Source organism: Dermacentor silvarum, chromosome 8 (assembly GCF_013339745.2).
Source record: "Dermacentor silvarum isolate Dsil-2018 chromosome 8, BIME_Dsil_1.4, whole genome shotgun sequence".
NCBI classification, from domain to species: Eukaryota; Metazoa; Arthropoda; class Arachnida; order Ixodida; family Ixodidae; genus Dermacentor; species Dermacentor silvarum.
Genome location: NC_051161.1, coordinates 89,922,115 through 89,933,885, shown reverse-complemented (window position 1 = coordinate 89,933,885; position 11,771 = coordinate 89,922,115).

The window sequence follows — 11,771 nt, the reverse complement described above, 5'->3', positions numbered from 1 at the left end:
GCTTCTACTTCCGCTGTCCCATGGATTATGCGTTGCCATCAATCAAAAGCCTGATTAAGCACTGAGACAAATCTTTGGCTTATCCAGGCATTGCTAAAAATGCAAAGTACTGCTTATAAGCTGAGCTCGTCTTTACCATTTTACCAAAAAGCCATGGATGAACTCACTCGTTAAGGCACGTAAGGGTTAAACACCCCACACAAAGTGGTACAAGGATTTCATTTCAGAATTAGTAGGAGAACACAAGCTGCACGTCTGGTAAGTATGTTTGTACATTGAGGGAAAACCAGTCTACCAATCTTGCTAGAAAGCACCCCTGAAACAATGTAGTGCCAGCAATTCCAAAACTAGACAGCAAGGACAAAGTCTAAGAATGCAAGGCATGCAGTGAAAAATCTTGGGTAGCTTTTGCAAAGAAACAATGAATAATTTAGTAGAATATAATAAAAAAAGCATTTGGTAGACTAGTTCATTTAATAATTCAACTCAACGTAAAGTCACATGCTTAGACATAATACTGTTAAGAGTTTAGGTCATAGCTTTCAATGAAAGGCAATAATGAACAAGTCTTGACACCCACGTACCTGCATGTTTTATCTTTAATGTTTGAAGATAGATTTAATGGTGCCAGTTGCAGATTAAGAATAATGTATGTAGGACATGCCCTCACATCAGGACATGCCCACACATCATTAAGAATTGGCAAGTGACATCGTTGAAATTTCTGGCTCCTGTTCAGACCATCAAACAAATATGAACCAGGTTCTCTCTAGAATGACTCCTTTATCATCAGGTTCATAATGTTGCCCTTTTTTATACATCTAAATTTATAAAAAGGAGTTGCAGACTAGCTTCACACAAATCAGGTAACAATGTCTTCTTGATAAATTTATTAGCTTACTAGCATCAGCACTGGCCTATTAATTTCCACAATTCTGTTCATTAAGTACTACTTCGAACATATGCAAAGGAAAGGGCACTCATATTGATATAGTTCTCGAAAATTTCAGGCAACCAGAAGGGCTCTATGATGTAATGTCTTTAGTCATATTAGTATGTTTAGAAGACGTGTTTAGTTATAAATATACACTAAAAGCAACACATTTTTATTAGTGAGCATGGTTCTTTTTTTTTGTTTTCTTTTTCAACTTGGAAGGAGAGAAATGAGTGCAAGATGATGGTCGTTGATACACTTATCTTGCCACAACATACTGATTATTAAAAATAGAGTTGCCATGAACCCTTGAAACGGAATAACTTTTTAAAGTGAACATTAGCAAAGCTGCACAATCATAAGTTTTTAAGTCTGTTCCCCAAATGCATATATTTAAAAAAACCACAAGCTTAAAATATCAAAACGTACCACAAACTAATTTAGCCGTCATATATATCACTCATAGGTGCTAGCGTGGCAGAGTTAAGTCATCAGAAATGATCTTTCAAAAGAACCTTTGTTGTAGAAAAAAAAAGGAAGGGTTTGAGTTCATGACTTCGTTTATGAGCTAGGTGTTCCATCTACTATACTGCAGCAGTTTCATTCTTTTCTTTCCAATGCAGGCACAATCCAATAATAAGTGTAACCCAGTGTATTTGACCATATTTTAATGTTTCACCAATTCAAATGTTGAACTCTCTCGTTGAGCACTTAAATTTGAAATGAAAGTATGAATGGAAAAAGTGAGATATCTTCATGTGGCTAGTTTCGTCAGTTGCTACAGTCATCCTTAGTCCACTAGAACTGCTATTGTCTTAAATATTAGATGCTGTGTAATATCGGGAGATGTTGCACAAGTAAACACGATCAAGAGATAAGTGAATTTTGCACATAACAAATCTTAGAACAGTTACTCATCGACAAAAAGCTAATAAAATTGACATAGTGCTTAAAAAGCCTGAGTATGTTAAGGTGAGCAAAGGCTTTGTGAGTGTAAAAGCTGTCCATCAAGGCAGATGTGTTTTCACGTAGTATTATATCATAGTAAATACAAATTAAAGGCAAGTGGAACAGTAGAACCTCCAGATTATATTTGTTTATGGCCAGGACATTACGGGCAACAATTATGACATACTTTCAGCTATCCACAGAGGTGACAGGGCAAGCCTTACCTTAGAAGGTTTTCCTAAAGGGCTGCCACAATAGGTTGATGCCTACTTGCATGCAATGGTTCATTTCCAGTTCTGTTTTTTTTTTTTTTGCTCTACTTGGGAGAACCTTTAGCACACCCCTTTTACTATCCCAATTGAGCTAATCCTTGCCTTCAAGCACTTCTTATTCCTCTATACCTATATCCTTCATTTTACTCTTACATACCAGCTTATCCTCCTTGACCCTTGGGAGTGATGAGCTATGTGGAAATCAGTTGTTGGCCTAATGAATGCAAGTCCCTTTGCCCAAACATTGACTCCAGGCAAAGGCTTCTCTTGTTCAGTCACTGTCGATCACTTAATTGTGCGGTGTTGTATTTCGTTGAAGTATTGTACTGAATTAAAAAATTACAAAATTGTTAAAGGGATGCATTTACAAGTCTTTCTAGGTTTGTAATAACTTGCTCTACACAAAATCTTGTACAGTAAGGTGTAATTTAAAACCACAATTGATTTCTGGCTAAGTGGTAATACGTTATAAATGGCCTGACCAATTGTGCTGACCGAATAGCTATATCACTGGTTAAGCCATAAGTAGAAGGGGCATCTCAGAGTCATTAAAATGAGTATGAAAGAAAACATTTCACCAATTACATTGGTTCATTCTCAACTAAGAATAAGTTATTCCGACAGGGCTGCCTTTGTGGGCTCGCTGGGTTGGAAAAGCGGAGATGGCATGAATCATCATCATCAGCCTATATTTATGTCCACTGCAAGATGAAGGCCTCTCTATGTGAACTCCAATTAACCCTATCTTGCGCTAGTTGACTCCAACTTGCGCCTGCAAATTTCCTAACTTCATCACCCCACCTAGCTTTCTGCCGTCCTCGACTGCGCTTCCCTTCTCTTGGTAACCATTCTGTAACTCTAATGGTCCACCGGTTATCCATCCTACGCATTACATGGCCTGCCCAGCTCCTTTTTTCCCGCTTAAATGACAACTAGAATATCGGCTATTCCCGTTTGTTCTCTGATCCGCACCGCTCTCTTCCTGTCTCAACGTTAGGCCTAACATTTTTCGTTCCATATGCATGAATCACTCGTTTGTATTGAGTCATTGTTTCACGCTGCAATTAAATAAATCGTCGATTTCATATTCCACAAAGGCGAACTATGAAGCTTTCGATGACAGCTAGGCAAAGAACTATAAACTGACAACTCTGAGTATACCTAAAACATAGCTAGACCATCAGAACACTGACATGATCGCGGAAAAAGAAAGCAGAATAGTTCTTGACTGCCACCTTTATTTCCTATACTAGCGAACATGCCTTAATTGTGTCGACATGTAAAATAAGCAGCCACAAAACACAACTCTCAGCTGAATTTCGCGGGTGTAAACACTCCGTCAAAATGGTAGATGTTGAGTTTGGAAAAGACGTGCCTATATAGTGCATTTTATATGTTTGGTACTGCGCTATCAAAGAACTGCGGCACAGAGATATCGTGAAGCTATTACAAAATCGTCTATATTTATGCAGCCTTCGCTCCGACCAAGAACATAACCAGAAAGCAGTTCCTGCCTTTTTCACATATAACCGAAGCCACATTCAAACTGCATGTTTATCGCGCATTTTGAACATGCATCTTCATAATTGTTGCCAATTTGCAGGCAACAATTATGGATTACAGAAAATAGCCGGGTTTATTAGTCGGTTTTATTGTTGTCAGCGAGGGGGTGTGTAAAAAGGCCTGGGAGTGTAAAGAGGGCGCGAACAGAGAGAAATCATGAGGGCGAAACAACGTACGGCTTAAAACACCACAACCACGCAAGAAACACCTCTCAATGGATGCCGGTACACTTATTGGATGACTCAGTGCGCGTACTATGACCGGAGACAACGTGTACACGCGTGTGTAATGAAGAAACTCTTACTATAGGCCCCGTGACAGTTGAACAGTGCGCCCTTTCAATCTCAATCGGTATGCTTCACTGCACGGCACCGGCAAATATGTTTCACCGCATAACAGGTCTGTATTGCGGTGAAGCTAATTAAAGAAAATTTGTCGACCATTATGAAACGCGTACAAGACCCTTGCCCACGTGTGGATGTATATGAGCTATGACTACAGTGGATTGCCCGTGGCTGTGACATATTTGACATTTAGCTCCACTCCCTCTCTCGAGAGAGAGGAAGTTTAATTGCATCTGGAGAAGTCCCAGCCACAGGCTTCGCAAATTTGCTGCTCAGTGTGAGATGGCAAGGAAGTGAAAAAACGAAGAAACAGCACACAAACATACACGCGTGCGAAATGCACTACCACAAAAGTTATTTTCTCATTCCTTCGTGGGGTGCGCACAGCTCAGGTATTTGGTCCGAGAATACGTCTTTTTTAATTGCAACACAAATTAGTCATGTGTGGTATGGCTACTAAATTTCCAAGGACAGGCCTCCCTATTACAAAGCATCTGCAAATGCAAATAAATGGTCTTTGTCCTGGTCAATACAACAGGGGGATACATATATGGCATGCTGGACAAAAAATTCTAAATAAAACCCTCTTGAGCACAAGGCCATTAACGAGACATTTAGCATTTTGAAAAGTGTGTTTTACTGCAATATCAATGTGGTTTTGCTTTCAGTGAAATCACAAGAATTGAAACACCATAGAGAAAAAAGAGAAAAAAAGGTAAAGGAAAGACACGGAGGTTAACCAGACATTATCTCCGGTTGGCTACTCTGTACCGGGGGAGGGGAAACACCATATATATGTACGTGCACGGAGGCAGCTGCAAGCAAAGCTTTAACTCTGAACTGGTTAAATTGGCGATATAGCCAGGTCGAGGTAGCCTTTTCTTGAATCTACTGTGTGTGGAACGCAATCACAATTGTTGAAAGATAAATCGTCACAATTGCCATCTTCAGAGAGACCTAATTGCGACCTACGTAGCTATGTATACTAAAGTGCTTAGAGGACATATTCGACAATCTACCATCTCGCTTGTCCACCATCTCATTTGCTTGCAAGTGAAGAGCTCTCAGGCTACATTTTCAAGAACCATTGTTACTCCCCAGCCGTCCCTTCAAAAAGATGTTTGCACCTGCTGCAAGATCACCATCTCCCTTCCGTGGTGTATGCAAAAGCCTCAGATGTCATCAGGCCCAGCTGTCATCAACAGTTTTAATGGAGCTTACTCTACCCCTTTTACACAAAGTGTATGCGAACCTCTCGTTCACATTTACATGGATGGTTTCGTCGCGTCCACTGATTTAACGGTCACTGTCATTGTTGTGGCTCGATCAAAGCTAAATTCCAAATGTTGCATATGACCACGTCTAGAAGGTCGGAACATCCCGCCCTTCATGCCACTATTGCATATATTGAACGGAAACCCCCCATGTATATGGACAGAGTTCAGTAATTCCAAAACGGCTGTTGAAAGCCTGCAAGGTGACACTGCACCATGGGAATTATGAACAGTTTATTTCAAACAAACAAGAAATCTAGGATCACAATAATTGGAAAAGGATGTGATGTTATTATCCAGTGGATGCCTGGTCATTGCAGCGTTTTTGGCAAGCATCTTACTGATGAAGCTGCCATATCATCCCACACGATCCCGCTTTCTAGAATGGACACAGTCAGAGAACTTCAATGAATTTCTAATGACATCATGCTGGCTCTTTGGAAGACTCCAGAGTATTCAACCATCATTTGTGCAGGCTTAATCTATCACTGCAGCTGCGATTACGATGTCAAACCTCTCCTGGTGTTACAATACACTGCTGTGCCACCTACGACTCGGTGTAGCCTTCACAAATTCACAGTCCTTCTTTATTAAATGTGACCACTGTAAACTCGAAAAAACCATCCAGCAGCTCCTCTGGCAGTGCACCCACTCTGACGTCCAGTGTCAGCCCTTCTGGAGTGTACCAGAAGTTGACCTTTTACAGAGGCTAAGATCCTGGGTGCATGGCCATATCAACCAAGAAAGCTATACGTGCTCTAACGACTCTAAGAAAATCAATCTGAAAAGACACTTATAGACACCCTCTGTCTTCTATCCGAGCAATGATTAGGCAGATTATTCTCTTGCAGAACTTCATCCGACCAAACACCAGAGAAAGGAGTGATGCTGATATGGACACACAAGTTTTGTTGGCACTGGAATATGTTACCTGGGCAAACTGCTGCAAGCGTTATAAAACTGCATGCATTGAAGCTGGTGCATGAGCAAGCGGAAGTGCATGAGCTGCAAATTCTCTGCCAATTATTTGCTTTGTCAAACATCTGTGACCAAGGTGAAGAAAGGGCGAAGAAAGGACTGCTGGCATCTGGACCAGGTTCTTGCTAAGTTCGTAGCACCAGCAACTGCTATTACTTTGGAGAACAAAATAAAGCAAACATTGCGCCACCTGAAGCAGTATTCTCACTTGTTGCCTAATCAGGGAAGGACAGAAAAAGAGCAAAGAATGCTGCCTTCCAAGCTTAATTCCAAGCAATGTAAAAGCAACCTTGGAAATCAAATCAACTGCATCATTCTGGGCAGAAAGGGGAGAACTAAACATATAGATGACGTGCAAGAGTTCAGAAATGTTTACACATTGGCCCAGCACGTATTAACTTTATATTATTGCTGCAACTGAAGGAAGCTATGCCAAAAAAAGAGCAGCAAGACTTTGAGCTGAAAAACTGCATGCCATAATCATAATGACATCAGCTTTTGCTGTGACTGGCAGGAATTATATGTGAATATGTACAAGCGTCAATGACCAGCAAATTAAACTCCACCAAGAAGGAAATGGACTAAACGAGACATCTGCTTCAGCTTTAACAAAGTGTTATCAGGCATTTCTGCTTTCATGGCTTCCACAATAAAATATGATTGCATAAGTAATACAATTTTGCTTATGCTGTGATGTGCTTTTTATTGTGTATATTTGCATGCTTATGTTAGTACGTGATTTTTTACACAATTTTGCTTGTGCTGCGATGTGCTTTTTATTGCGTATATTTGCATGCTTATGTTAGTACGTGATTTTTTACGTCGTTTTATAGGTGCAACAAAGCATAGAATTTTTTGTTATAGTTAGTATTAAAAGATTTGAATAATGCGGGTTGTTACTCTTGTCATGTTTTTATGCCAAACCAGTGGCCCAAGTTTTATATTACCTAGCTCATGCCACTAGACATGTGGTTGTGTTCATGATGCCATCGTGGTCGTTGCATTGTCATCCAAATCTCACACTATCTGCGCTAAAACCAGGTGGTTCACATGAAAAGATCCGGGTGTCCCAACAGCAGCACACCCACCGGTTGTTGGTCGCCTCCGTATGAACAGCGATTCAAAAGCAAGTTTCACACGAGTGTTGATTTCGAAACACCCGACAGCAATGCTCCACCTTTGCATAGCCTGCAAAGTAGCCTGCAAAGCACCTTGCATAACATCAATTCCCACACTGCATGGGATTTACACAATTTTATCTCATAGTTTTCATGTAGAGCCTTTTGGACCTTTATGTGGGGAATAATGAAATGGCTGTTTCTGTCTAGCTCCTCTGAAATACATGTAATTTGACAGCTTGCATGCTGAGATGTAACTTCTTAAGTCTCAAACTAGCATCAAGAAAGCCAGCACCATAAAAAAAAAATACTGGGGTGGACAAATCAGTTTCCAAAAATTTCTGTTGCCTTCTTGACCACAGTTCCTGTAACAAGTTTGTGTGAAAGGACATTTCCAAAGCTAACATATGCACAGACCAAGCCGAGAAGCCTTATCTCACAAGAATGGCTTAGCTGGCTGATGGTGCCTTTGGTGGACCACTGAATTGTAATTAAATCAGTTTTGATGATATTATACAAATGACACTAGAGCATGCAGACTTATTCTGCAGCTTTCTTTTATGCCACAAAACACCAAAAAAGCATACGAGTAAATGCAAAGTAATCTGCATTGTATCCTAGCTGTATTGTGTGTGCCACATTACCAGAGAATCCTGCCGACCTTTAATTCACCTTTGCAGTGCAACATGTCTTTAAAAAGCCATATCTTTACATTGTGTTGATATGTGTAGGTATGTCTTTTCACCTTCATGTCAGCTCAGCTCTGTCAACAGCAGATGCACTAAAGCTTCACGTTACCTACTTTGCATTTTGCAACTGAAAAAAAAAAAAAGAAACATAGGTGACCTTGAGAAAAAAATGTTTAATGTGTGTATTTAAATAGTTGTGGAACCTTCTTTTCTGGAAGACCATGTGGTGCTTAGTGGTGTAAAGATGTAGATTGGCAAGCAAGAACTGATGAGCTTTTATTTAAAAATAAAACTGATTGATGTTTCATGGGACATGGTGCCTCATGTCTCAATGAGCACCCTTTATGGCTGAGAATATTTTTGCCATTGGATCAGCTTTGATAAGGCAGAATCTTTAATCTTGGCACATTAGAAAACACCTTGAGACAAAATGAATGTAACACTTTTCATTCAAAGAAAGGAGCTTAAAAATTCGGTATAAACAGCAGAATGAAATGCAGGAACTTAGATGGGAAATCAGGTAAGAAATTTATAACCAAGTTATGAATGCAAGAGGCTGACAGTTAATAGAATAAGAAAGCCCTGGAGAAGGTGTCTCTGACTTGCAGTGCAAGACCCCTGCATGCCTATGATGATATTGCAGTATTCATGGGTGAGACAGGACCGTTCAACGTTGCGATGTACACTGTAATACTCTGTGCATCTCTTTCAAATCTTCCTGTGCCAACAGGTGTAAACTGCATGCTTCAAACAGTAAAAGCTTTGTTATTGTAATACAAACAGTTTTCATGTTTATTGGATTCTCATTTTAACAAATGACTTTAAAAAAGGAAGGAAGGAAGAATAGATGGAAAGACAGGTAGGTTAGCCAGTTCTGACCGGCTGGCTACCCTGTGCTGGAAAAAGGGGGTAAGGAGAATAAAAGATAATAGAAAAGAGATGTTACAAATAAAGGGGGGGGGGGAAAGAAAAGCACAAAAAAATGAAAGAATATGGCACTGCTTAAAGTCTGTCTCTAAGGCCGTAAGAAGCACAACAATGCTTTCAAAGCCTTCTGTGCTGAGGACGGTCTCGGCCAGTGTCTCAAGATCCTTTCCTCCGCCAAAGGGCGTTTGTCAGGTCTAACGCTCTTGAAAGTTCTTTCCTGGCCGCACTGAAGCGAGGACACTCACAGGGAAGGTGGGCGATAGCTTCCTCGCAGCTACAGTTATCGCATGTAGTGCTGTTGGCCATTCCGATCCGAAATGAGTAAGCATTCGTGAAGGCCCTGCCAAGCCACAAGTGGCACAGAAGCGTCTCCTCAGCTCCAGATATTCCTGATAGAAGATGGAGCAGTAGATTCTGATCCAAGCTGTGGAGACGAGCGTTGGTAAATTCCGTCGAATTCCACTGTGCAAGTGCAAGTTCACGTGCGTGTGAACGAAGCCTTGCAGCTGTGTCAGTTCTGGATAGAGGTATAATAGCAGAGTGGAGACCATCATGAGCAGATCGGGCGGCCTTATCTGCACAGTCATTTCCGTAGATAGCGCAATGGCCCTGTATCCAATGATACGCTACATTGTGTTTTTTCTCTATTGCGTGACTTTAAACTTCCATACTGAGGCTAGGAGAATTGAGAGCGGGGCGAGTTGTTGCATTATTGAAAGACTAGAAACAGTGCACAAAGTATGAAGGCCAGTGAAAACACAAAAGGAGCATTGACTTGCAACTGAATTTTTTTATTCAATTATATATACAAGAACAATACGCACACATCAAGCAATGTGAAAAAAAATCAAGCAAATGAAGTGAAGGCTATTAATCATGATTGACATTCTACTGATCCTCATGTCTGCATTATTTTTTATAAGGTACGCTTCAATGGAGTGCCATGCATGCCTACACGCTTACTCCAGTGCAGACTCTGTTTTTTCGAAGATAGGCCTGCACCCACACTGACCACATTGCAGGCAAGAAGTGTAAAGGGACGTTTTCACTAAGCAACGTCTTAATGCTCACTTAATCTGGTATAAACACAATGCTGCATTTGCACTGTGTATTTGCATTTGCACTTGTGGTCGCTGGTAAACAATGCTGAACATGGAACAAATTGAGTGGCCATTTAAGATATCTAGAAGGGCCATGTGTATCTTATACATTTATTTTTGTGCTTTAATAGTGATTACATATTCTTGAAGTATAAATAAAATGTGTTACATAATGGTGTCACAGGTCACAATCCATGTTTGCTGCTGTGCAATAGCCCAAACTTTGTATCCAATGTGCATGCATTGTCCCAAGTAGCCATGACACTAGGTCTGTTCGATTCGCACCATCTGAACCAGTTCACGAGGTGCAGTAATGGTGCCCTATGAACCATGCCATTAATTTCAAAAGAATCACAAAAGGTGCAGGGCTGGTTCACAATTTTTCTGCACGTTCCCTACAGACGGTGGCAAAACATAGTGCAGGCATGCTGGTGCAAAGCAGCAGACAATGAAGCACACGGACGTAAGCACCACTGAAACCATGCTTACACATGTCTGCCGTACCTAAGCTACGCGAGGTGTGCTTACGCCTCAGTAGCCGACCATACCTGCAGTTTAGGACCTCTCAAAATGACATAAATGGCACTCTTCAGGCGGGCAAAACATAATGCCTGCATTGTGTCTACACCTCGGCATTTGTTTAGAGCGTCGCGTTGTGCCTGTACCGATGAAATTAATTGAGCTGCACAATTTTTATAACTTCTTGTGCCCCGCTGTGAACTGGTTCATAGTGGTGCAGGTGAATCGAACGGACCAATTGTGATAGCTTACGTCACAACAGTAAATATGTGCAGGAAGGTCTGCAATGAAGACTTGGTTATATACAATAATTATGATGCAATTAATTTGCAATCTAAATTCAATTTTTTAATTATGTTGAGAAAGACAGTTTTACACATAAAACTCTCTTTTGTCTTTCTCGATTTGACAGCACAAATTCTCAGTCGAATGGCACTATAATTTTTAAAAATCTTTCTTCGCAGCCCCCCCATGGCATCTTTAATGAGCGCTCACTTTCAAACTAGTTGGCCTTGGAATGCAATTATAAATATTTCAAGCAAAGCAAACAAATAAAAGCTGACAAACATAGCCTCAACATTTATCTCTTTTCTTGTATTTGTCTAAACGTAGCTTTAATTTAACCTTTCAAAGCTAGTGAAGCCCCCCATAACAAACAATACCGGCTTTCAAACCCCGATAGTGCAAGTTTAACAGACATTGATAATTCAAGGAAAATGTGACTGGATGGGGAAAGTAACGGTTGAGCTGTCTGTAAACAAGGCAAATGGCATTCTTCTGGACGGCTTCCAGTTTGTTAATGTTGGTAGCTTGTGCACATTCCATATACAACTCCACCATATTCTCGAAAAGGTCATATTAGCCCAATTTATATGAGAAGTTTAACATTGTTGGTAGATGATTTTAGCATTCGCTGCAGCTATAGTAGTTCATGAAAAGCGTTAACACAAATAATATCAACATGCTTTGACAAGGATAAATGATAAGGCAAGATGAAGCCTAAGCACTTGTATTGAAAAACCCTGTCTAAAGTTAGCCTGTTATTTGAATAGATAGAAATAATTGGTGATGTATGTTTTACGAAGGACTATATCACAATTTTGTT